We start from the raw sequence: 7986 nt of genomic DNA, 5'->3' as shown, positions 1-7986 counted from the left end.
ATAGAATCAGTCAACTAATCGTTGATTGTTCCTCAACTTATTTAAATAACAATAAGGTCATTTTAACATCATTTAGCATTTTCTTGGAACTATTGTCTCTCTCTCTCTCTCTCTCTCTCTCTCTCGCTTATTCCCTTTTACTTAGAACTGTTGTAATGTTATAAAAAGACAACATAAATAAACGTGGCAATCATTTACAATTATTTACTATTTTGAATACTAAATGTGATATAACATGCAATATACAGTACATACTGCACAGTATGCAAGAAGCAATGCTTTAATAAACGTGGCAAATCATTTACAATTATTTACTATTTTGAACTCTAGTAGGGGTTTCATTTTGGTACTCCACTCACTAAGTTGCTGTGCGTACTGTCTCTCGACCCTGGCCCTCTCCTGGAAACACGCCACTATATCATTGCACGCCTGGAACGCATCTTCGGTCCTCTTCACTGTCTGGTGGTAGTTCCCTGGCTGAGACACAAAACATGGATAAACTGTAAGGTTAATTGTAAAATATTGGGTGAAAGGAAAATGAAAGACTTGGCGATAAAGGTTTATAGGCTGTTTAAGAGGTCAAGTGTGAGGCATTTACTGTCAGACACAGGGAAGATGTCCCTCTCTTCTCTAAGGGACTGGCCTCATTTCTTTTCCAGAAGGGTCACTGGGTTTGTTTGCTATGGACTGGACAAGTTTATCAGTATAGCGTAAGGATTGTTTCTAATATAAACGCCTGAAGACAACATGTGGTGTGGAAAACCAGAGCACAATTCAAACATTATTCCCTGAAAAAACAAAACATCTGTGACTTGACGAGTACCAGCGAGTCGAGAGAATTCAGGCCACGGTAAGTGGGGCATCACATGGACAGCGCAGTGAAAGGGTTGATTAACTGTTAATAACACAATAAACGAGAGAGAATGAGGGAGGAGGGCAAACACAATGACATTTCCAGAATGGGCGTCTTGTTTGCTGATGTGGAGCGTGTTCTTCAATTTTATTAGCAGCTCCCCCACAATTTTATCAGTTCATCTCTCTCCTCTATATCTTCCTTCTGTGTTATTCTTTGTTGGCTCTTCCTCGTTCTCTCTCTCTCTCTCTTAGCTGTGGTTTGCACCACGTATTTTCCCCAGTCTGAGAAAAAAAGTAAAAACAGCTGAGGAATCTCAGCTCCGGCCAAGAGCGATTGCAGAGCAGCACCTGCCAACCAATCAGAGAATCACAGAAATCAAACAAATAACACGATCCCTGTCAAACGGAATATAACATTCAGCTGGACTCAAAGCTGCACAATATTTCAACAGAACTGTTTTACTGAAAAGACAAGTCTATTTAAAAATCAACCCCGTTCAACTCCGGCCGAAACTTTCTGCATTTCATCACAGCAATCTACAGCCAGTGCTGTGGCTGACCAATCACAGCATCTAGGATGAACACAAAAACCCTACAGCGCTCAGTTCTGGTCAGCGGCCAGCCAATTACAAGGTAGGACATGCAACAAAACCCTTGCAGGGAATAGCAGTGTGGTTGTTGTAAACTGACTGAACATCATTGGTCGGAGCGTTTCACCCGAAACCGTAGCACTGGCCAAGCTCCAGATGGGATGGCAACTCAGCAAAAAGAGCTGAGGCTAAATAGAGCTGAGGAGAATCTTAAACAGCTTCATACGGCTCTCAAAGAGCTCTAGATGTCATTGATAATAACAACAAATCACCACAGGAAACTCCATAAATATTCATCAGATAAAACTCACCAACAATGTATATGTGGGATACTATTACATGCATATTCAGTTACTGTAGATGCAAAATTACTTTTTTGCAATGAAAATACATTTTAATTATAATTAGGTTCCAAAAAATGATAGTAAAACCCAAAAGTACTTACTTTACTGGGACCAGCCAACTGCCCCCAGGAGAAAGAATATAAATCTATTTGTGAGCCTGGACCACAAAACCAGTCATAAGGGTCAATTTTTCAAAATTGAGATTTATACATCATCCGAAAGCTGAATAGATAAGCTATCCATTGATGTATGGTTTATTAGGATAGGACAATATCTGGTGGAGATACAACTATTTGAAAATCTGGAATCTGAGGGTGCAAAAAAATCTAAATACTGAGAAAATTGCCTTTAACGTTGTCCAAATAAAGTCCTTAGCAATGCATATTACTAATCAAAAATTAAGTTTGGATTTATTTACGGTAGAAAAATTACAAAATATCTTCATGGAACATTATCTTTACTTAATATCCTGATGATTTTTGGCATAAAAGTAAAATCGATAATTTTGACCCATACAATGTATTTTTGGCTATTGCTACAAATACAGGTGCTGGTCATATAATTACAATATCATCAAAAAGTTGATTTATTTCATTAATTCCATTCAAAAAGTGAAACTTGTATATTATATTCTTTATTACACACAGACTGATATATTTCAAATGGGTTATTTCTTTAATTTTGATGATTATAACTGACAACTAAGGAAAATCCCTTAGTATCTCAGAAAATTAGAATATAACTTACGACCAATACAAAGAAAGGATTTTTAGAAATCTTGGCCAACTAAAAAGTATAAACATGAAAAGTATGAGCATGTACAGCACTTAATACTTAGCTTGGGGCTCCTTTTGCCTGAATTAATGCAGCAATGCGTGTGGCATGGAGTCGATCAGTCTGTGGCACTGCTCAGGTGTTATGAGAGCCCAGGTTGCTCTGATAGTGGCCTTCAGCTCTTCTGCATTGTTGGGTCTGGCATATCGCATCTTCCTCTTCGATAAGTCTGTGGCACTGCTCAGGTGTTAAGGTCAGGCAAGTTTGCTGGCCAATTAAGAACAGAGATACCATGGTCTTTAAACCAGGTACTGGTAGCTTTTGCACTGTGTGCAGGTGCCAAGTCCTGTTGGAAAATTATATCTGCATCTCCATAAAGTTGGTCAGCAGCAGGAAGCATGAAGTGCTCTAAAATTTCCTGGTATATGGCTGCGTTGACCTTGGACCTCAGAAAACACAGTGGACCAACACCAGCGGATGACATGGCACCGCAAACCATCACTGACTGTGGAAACTTTACACTGGACCTCAAGAAATGTGGACTGTGTGCCTCTCCTCTCTTCCTCCAGACTTTGGGACCCTGATATATAAAGGAAATGCAAAATTTACTTTCATCAGAGCACATAACTTTGGACTACTCATGCAGCAGTCCAGTCCTTTTTGAAGCGAGACGCTTCTGACACTGTCTGTTGTTCAAGAGTGGTTTGACACAAGGAATGCGACAGCTGAAACCCATGTCTTGCATACGTCTTTGTGTAGTGGTTCTTGAAGCACTGATTCCAGCTGCAGTCCACTCTTTGTGAATCTCCCCCACATTTTTGAATGGGTTTTGTTTCACAATCCTCTCCAGGGTGCGGTTATCCCTATTGCTTGTACACTTTTTTCTATCACATCTTTTCCTTCCCTTCGCCTCTCTATTAATGTGCTTGGACACTCTGTGAACAGCCAGCCTCTTTTGCAATGACCTTTTGTGTCTTGCCCTTCTTGTGCAAGGTGTCACTGGTCGTCTTTTGGACAACTGTCAAGTCAGCAGACTTCCCAATGATTTGTGTAGCCTACAGAACTAGACTGAGAGACAATTTTAAAGGCTTTGCAGGTGTTTTGAGTTAATTAGCTGATTAGAGTGTGGCACCAGGTGTCTACATATTGAACCTTTTCACAATATTCTAATTTTCTGAGGATACAGAATTTGGAATTTTCCTTAGTTTGTCAGTTATAAACATCAAAATAAAAAGAAATAAACATTTGAAATATATCAGTCTGTGTGTAATGAATAAATATAATATACAAGTTTCACTTTCTGAATGGAATTAGTCAAATAAATCAACTTTTAGATGATATTCTAATTATATGACCAGCACCTGTATACCCCAGCGACTTAAGACTGGCTATGTGCTCCAGGGTCACATTTAATAAACAGATTCAATAATATTGTAATGAAAATCTGTCTTTTCTTTTGGGTTTTCCAATAGGCTTAGGGGAAAGAAAATAGCATTACTCAAAATAAAGACAACAGTGGTGAAGAGAAAGTCTTCTTCAGTGTGATGCAGTAACAAGTGTAGGCCTATGTGTGAGGAACTACTGTAACATCAATTTGCCCCAAGGGGGGCATCTCTGTAATAAGGATACTGTAAATCACTTTGGATAAAAGCAACTGCTAAATAGCAGCTTGCTATTTACTTTCTTACTAAATATATTGTATGTTTGAACATGAGCATGACAGTTAATAGTGCCTATATGTAATTATATATACAGCATCACTGCATAATTACCATTATTAGTATCACAAGAACCTGTTAGAAATATGTTAACTACTGCACTAATATAAAACAGAAAACTAAATGTTAACATTTCGACGCATGAGCAAATGCACCTCATTTTTGCTCATAGGGTGATTAAAGTTTAACACAGAAAGACATCTGAACCTGCCAAATGTGAAAATACTACAGAATTGCTACAGTCTGAAAAATACAACATTTATTTAAAAGTCCCTGTGTTCTGCATGATTCCCAGCAGCACTGGAGAGCAGAGAAGCAAACCAATTAGGGAGCTGAGAGACAAAAGCTGAGCTAATTAAAATGGGTGGAGGCACAATGGATGAAATTTATAGACTGAGATTAAAGGTTAAAGAACCATAAAACATGCTGCAGTAGTCTCAAAGAAGTAAAATAGACTTCACTCAAATATTAATCTTCATTTGGCTAATGTAGGGTGTTTCAGAAGCTTTTATGAAGCGTTCCACTTAATGTCCAAACAAATCTTGTCATCTATTGTTGCTCCAGCTGTTTAGCTGATTAAAACCAAGTCAAGCTACATCATTCACATGCATTTCTTTCTGCTAATGCATACATAAAGCAGAAGCGGATGGGTATGAGTCTGAGTCATTGCTGTCTTTTCCTCCCCCTCTCACTTACCATCCAGAAGCTCTGATTGTTGGCATCCTCAGGGGCCCGTCTCTGCCGAGAGCGTTGACATGATGGAGTCTGGAACAGAGATATGACAAGCAGCATTTAAAGGTGCACTCATTTTCCTCATTAAAAACAGTTAATAGTAGTAAAAGTAGTTAATAGTTCCTTTGAAAAAGTAAAAGTAGTTAATAGTTAACATGAGATGACCACGCAGAGTTTTTAATCTACATGGGCGGTCGCCTCATGGAAGCTGCCATGTTGAGATCACATGACAAGCAAAATACTAGTCACTTTACCTCAGTAACCCCCTTTACTGCATACTTTCATTTGTGGAATAAATTTATTCTTGCTGACTAACGTATATTACATTTCTACAGCGGCACTGATAACTAAAAACATCTGTTTTTGCATGATGCTGCATCCACACCACTAGGTGTCGGTCCAAGTCAAAAATGCCTGGTGCATCAAATAGTGCAACAAACAAAACAAAGTTAGAATTATTTTTCTTTGTTTAGCTGTGAGAATTAGAGGTCAGTAGTTTGGGCTAGTACTCTCTATTTGACATGTCAGAGGGACAAATGGCTGGAATTTATTTCTAGCTTTGTCTTTAACAGGCAGACAACAGTCAGATATGTGTGACAGAGCTGAATCGCGTACTGTGTCTAATAGCATGGCTTGGAGGGTGTTGTGCTTTACAAGCTTTCTTCTATTTAAACTACAGTTTACGAACTGCATCGGAAAGTGCGTGGCTCCAACAAACAAGTTTAATGCCCTTTAAGTCTAGTTCTTGAAGAAAGGAGGATAGTTATATACAAGGTTGTTAACAGAGGATCAAAGAGCTTTCTGGATTAAAAAAAAATGAAATGACTCAAAGCAGATGCGAGTGTTGAAGTGGGTTATAGACAGACAGATAGTGCTTAATACTCTCCACTGCTATCTGCCGTGATCCAGAGCGCTGGGCTTTGACATTTGAGCCATCCCAAAATAAACATGGGGTGAAAGTTCACCAACACTAACACATACTCAAACACACACAAATAAACTAGTTCTCTTCTGAAACCACACATGTTGATGAGCTCTTTGACACACATGCTTGCAAACACAGGCGCATGTCTGAGCTGCCCTGAACACACATGCTACAGACAGCACAACATGCCTGTAGCCATTTGTTTCTGTAAATGCAATAAACCACATTTTGTCACAAGACATGGAGAGAGAACAAGATGACAGAAGGGAAGTGCATGAACAAGCTGTTATTTGTCTGTCTTTTCTACTTTCTCTTTCCCTCTCAGAGAGTTCATCGTCCACATTTTCTCTTCCTATCGCCTTTCCCACTGCAGGGGTCATGGGTATAGTAAAATCACTCTATATTTGAACTTTAACCTCACTTCCTGTTCCCCCTCTGTTCCTCTCCCTCCAGACAGTCTTGTGCTCTCAGAGAATATGAGCAGGGATGAGCTTAAAGGGACAGTTCACCCAAAAATGAAAATTCTCTTTAATTTCTAACGCTCTTGTTCTTTTAATTCTATTTGATTTTTTTTTTTTTGTTTAAGGCAAAAAATGTGGTTTGTCGAACAGCCAATGAAGCTTATAAAAGCCAAAAGCACCATAAAATTGGTTTATTTGGTTCTTACAGTATGTTTCAAGTATTCTGTAGCTTTGTGTGAGGAACAGACTGACATGTATGTTATTTTAAGTTTTTTGGGAATAAATTGTTAATTTAGTTAGGGGGGAAAACATCTGAATGAATCATTCATAAACCAGACTGATCCAGTTCTAAAAGTTGCGATGTAACGGAAGTAATGGCAGATCTTTTCTAATTTTGTGCCATGCATCAGAGTGAAACAGATTGAAAAGATTGATGCAGATTTCTGTTGAACTGTAAGGAAGAGGCTGGGTTTATGCAGACTCAGTGATTGGAGAAATTCTGTCATGCACTAAAAGATTTAGATTTGACATTTTGATTAAAAATGATAATAAATATAAATAAATAATGCACTTTTACACAAGTTTAGAAGATTAAATGGTTTCACCTGCATTCACAACTGCATGAAAAAATCAACGACATTCATCAAAATTTTCCCTGTTTTGTTCCAAAGAAGACAGAAAGTTATGCGGGTTTGAAGCAACATGAGGGTGATTATGTAATAACAGTATTTTCATTTTTTCCACTGTTGTCTGTTTGAATTCTATCTTTTGTGTGAAGTTAGCCTAACAGTCTCCAGGGAGTTTTAAATCTTCATAAACCCATCTCTGTTTATTCTCATAAACCCAGAATAAAATTGCAATTTTATGTACAATTAAATAGAAGGACGAACAAATCTGCTTGACTGAATAAAATGATCCCTACTTGGAGACTGAACAGTAGAGGTACTCTTAAACATCTAAGAAAAACAACACATAGAAATTGCATGTTATAAAGAATAGCATTTTTGGAAAAGGACAAAATAGTACATTCAAAATGGAGATCAAAAACTGTTTGAAAGTTTTGAAAGATCCTGTAACTGGAGAGGAGGAAATTACCCATTTCTCTGAAAAATATCTTCATGACGTTGCTGTGATTCTCCCTCTTCTCTCCTCTTATTTTCTCTTTTCTCCCCCTTTTCAAAGCCCCTCAAACCCCCATACACCCTCACCCACCCTGGCTCTCTTTTTCTCTCCTCCCCCTGTCCCCGTTTTGAGTGTCACACATAACTCAACACACACTGAAGAAATATATAGCAACTTATGAATGCATCAGACAGAAATAGTATATGAATTCTGCAGAACTCATCAATGCAATGTGATCTAACCTGACACAAGCATATGAGCAAATAAAGTAGGATAGATGAAAAAAGAACACAATAGACTCACCTCTTAACTTTTTCAGGGAAAGTTTCCTTTTAGTTCACACTTTTTCTTTTCTGAAGTAACAGACCACCCCTTTTCTTCTGGCTTTTCCACTTCTAAGGGACCACCATATGGTTGTGGTGTGTTCTGGACACACTCTTTTCTTCTCCCTCTCTGTCTTTTGAC

The 7986-nt window shown here is 38.2% G+C and overlaps 1 long non-coding RNA gene across 1 annotated transcript; it reads right to left on the bottom strand.

Moving 5' to 3' along the window:
* Positions 1-343: 343 nt before the first annotated feature.
* Positions 344-7929, bottom strand: LOC122136551. Its single transcript, XR_006154220.1, has 3 exons — positions 7825-7929; positions 4978-5046; positions 344-477 (listed from the first exon to the last, which is right to left on the bottom strand). It is a non-coding gene; the product is annotated as an uncharacterized LOC122136551 (long non-coding RNA).
* Between the last annotated feature and the right edge of the window lie 57 nt (positions 7930-7986).

Source organism: Cyprinus carpio, chromosome B3, assembly GCF_018340385.1.
Source record: "Cyprinus carpio isolate SPL01 chromosome B3, ASM1834038v1, whole genome shotgun sequence".
NCBI classification, from domain to species: Eukaryota; Metazoa; Chordata; class Actinopteri; order Cypriniformes; family Cyprinidae; genus Cyprinus; species Cyprinus carpio.
The sequence above is the reverse complement of the archived record's forward strand: the minus strand, read 5'-3'. Positions and strand labels throughout refer to the sequence as shown.